The sequence below is a fragment of the Monopterus albus genome, unplaced genomic scaffold, assembly GCF_001952655.1.
Source record: "Monopterus albus unplaced genomic scaffold, M_albus_1.0 scaffold39.1, whole genome shotgun sequence".
In the NCBI taxonomy this organism is placed as follows: Eukaryota; Metazoa; Chordata; class Actinopteri; order Synbranchiformes; family Synbranchidae; genus Monopterus; species Monopterus albus.
In genome coordinates, this window is record NW_018127919.1 from 563,215 (window position 1) to 566,276 (window position 3,062).

Consider the following 3,062-nt stretch of genomic DNA (forward strand, 5'->3'; position numbering starts at 1 on the left):
AGTAAATGTACTTAGTTATTTTCCAAAACTACTGTGTTGTTGGTGTGGACTGTAATATAAAAAGGTGTTTCTGTGAAAAATGACCTGGGAGAACTGGGAGATCCTTTGTCAGGAGCCTTACATATATAAGCTTTAGCTGTACTTTAGTATTTTGTCAGCATTGTACAGTAGCTGAATAAACCTTTGTGAAGTTAGGCCTACATTGCACTACCTGCAGTAATTTTTACAGTGCCTTGCGAAAGTATTCGGCCCCCTTGAACTTTGCGACCTTTTGCCACATTTCAGGCTTCAAACATAAAGATATAAAACTGTAATTTTTTGTGAAGAATCAACAACAAGTGGGACACAATCATGAAGTGGAATGAAATTTATTGGATATTTCAAACTTTTTTAACAAATAAAAAACTGAATAATTGGGCGTGCAAAATTATTCAGCCCCTTTACTTTCAGTGCAGCAAACTCTCTCCAGAAGTTCAGTGAGGATCTCTGAATGATCCAATGTTGACCTAAATGACTAATGATGATAAATAGAATCCACCTGTGTGTAATCAAGTCTCCGTATAAATGCACCTGCACTGTGATAGTCTCAGAGGTCTGTTTAAAGCGCAGAGAGCATCATGAAGAACAAGGAACACACCAGGCAGGTCCGAGATACTGTTGTGGAGAAGTTTAAAGCCGGATTTGGATACAAAAAGATTTCCCAAGCTTTAAACATCCCAAGGAGCACTGTGCAAGCGATAATATTGAAATGGAAGGAGTATCAGACCACTGCAAATCTACCAAGACCTGGCCGTCCCTCTAAACTTTCAGCTCATACAAGGAGAAGACTGATCAGAGATGCAGCCAAGAGGCCCATGATCACTCTGGATGAACTGCAGAGATCTACAGCTGAGGTGGGAGACTCTGTCCATAGGACAACAATCAGTCGTATACTGCACAAATCTGGCCTTTATGGAAGAGTGGCAAGAAGAAAGCCATTTCTTAAAGATATCCATAAAAAGTGTCGTTTAAAGTTTGCCACAAGCCACCTGGGAGACACACCAAACATGTGGAAGAAGGTGCTCTGGTCAGATGAAACCAAAATCGAACTTTTTGGCAACAATGCAAAACGTTATGTTTGGCGTAAAAGCAACACAGCTCATCACCCTGAACACACCATCCCCACTGTCAAACATGGTGGTGGCAGCATCCTGGTTTGGGCCTGCTTTTCTTCAGCAGGGACCGGGAAGATGGTTAAAATTGATGGGAAGATGGATGGAGCCAAATACAGGACCATTCTGGAAGGAAACCTGATGGAGTCTGCAAAAGACCTGAGACTGGGGCGGAGATTTGTCTTCCAACAAGACACTGATCCAAAACATAAAGCAAAATCTACAATGGAATGGTTCAAAACTAAACATATCCAGGTGTTAGAATGGCCAAGTCAAAGTCCAGACCTGAATCCAATCGTGAATCTGTGGAAAGAACTGAAAACTGCTGTTCACAAATGCTCTCCATCCAACCTCACTGAGCTCGAGCTGTTTTGCAAGGAGGCATGGGCAAAAATTTCAGTCTCTCGATGTGCAAAACTGATAGAGACATACCCCAAGCGACTTACAGCTGTAATCGCAGCAAAAGGTGGCGCTACAAAGTATTAACTTAAGGGGGCTGAATAATTTTGCACGCCCAATTTTTCAGTTTTTTTATTTGTTAAAAAAGTTTGACATATCCAATAAATTTCGTTCCACTTCATGATTGTGTCCCACTTGTTGTTGATTCTTCACAAAAAATTACAGTTTTATATCTTTATGTTTGAAGCCTGAAATGTGGCAAAAGGTCGTAAAGTTCAAGGGGGCCGAATACTTTCGCAAGGCACTGTAACTGGTGATCATTGGATATGATATGAAAATAAGACATCATTCTTTCTGAGGTCATATACTAGTAAAATCAGTCAACTTTTACTTAAAGAAAAGCTGTTTAATTTGACTTTTTTTAATTTTTTTCCAGAGTGAACATTCATCATCTTGGATAAGTAGCAATGGGCAGATCCCAGTATAGAAGAGGAGCAGTGCATGGTGGGAGATGTCAACATGTTCCTGACCGACCCAACAGACTTCTCCTCGGCTGAGCTGGAGATCATGATGGCAGGTGATGCCCAGTGTGCTTATCTTAAAAGTGATTCAGAATCTAAGACTGAGCAAAAATCTACAGTCAGCCTGTGCTGTGGTTTGTACATCTCACTCATTTCCTGTGTATATCTCTTTATATCTGGACACTATACACTGTGTGCACAATTATTAGGGAAGTTGTATTTTTGAGGATTAATTTTATTATTGAACAATTACAGTGCTCTCGGTCAATCCAAAATAAACCTCAAACCTGAATATTTAAGAAATTAAAAGTGAGGTTCTGGCTTTCTTAGAAGAATGTCTATGTGTGCACAATTATTGGGCAACTATTAGTGTGCAGAATTATTATGCAACTAAATGAAAAATTTCCCATCTCACTTGTTTATTTTCATCGGTTAAAGTGAGAATAATAAACAAACTTAAAAATTATTTTGAGACCATCTTCAACCCAAAAAGGTCCAACTAGCTCATGTTTAATAATACCAGTCCATACCAGGACCCCGCCTCCACCTCGCTGGCGTCTGACTCTAAGTGGAGCTCTGTGCCCGTTACTGATCGAGCCCCAAGCCCATCCATCAGGTCCGTCAGGAGTCACTTATCTCATCAGTCCATGCATTTGTTACTTCCAGGCTGGATTACTGTAACTCTTTACTATCAGGATGTCCCAATAATTCCCTAAAAAGCCTCCAGTTAATCCAAAATGCTGCAGCCAGAGTACTGACAGGAACTAGCAAGAGAGATCATATCTCTCCCATATTAGCTTCTCTCCACTGGCTCCCTGTAAAATTCAGAATAGAATTTAAAATCCTTCTCCTAACATACAAAGCCCTTAATGACAAGGCTCCATCATATCTCATACAGTAGACCTCATAGTGCCTTATCATCCCAACAGAGCACTTTGCTCTCAGAGACCAGGTCTACTTGTGGTTCCTAAAGTCCACAGAATGGAAGCCA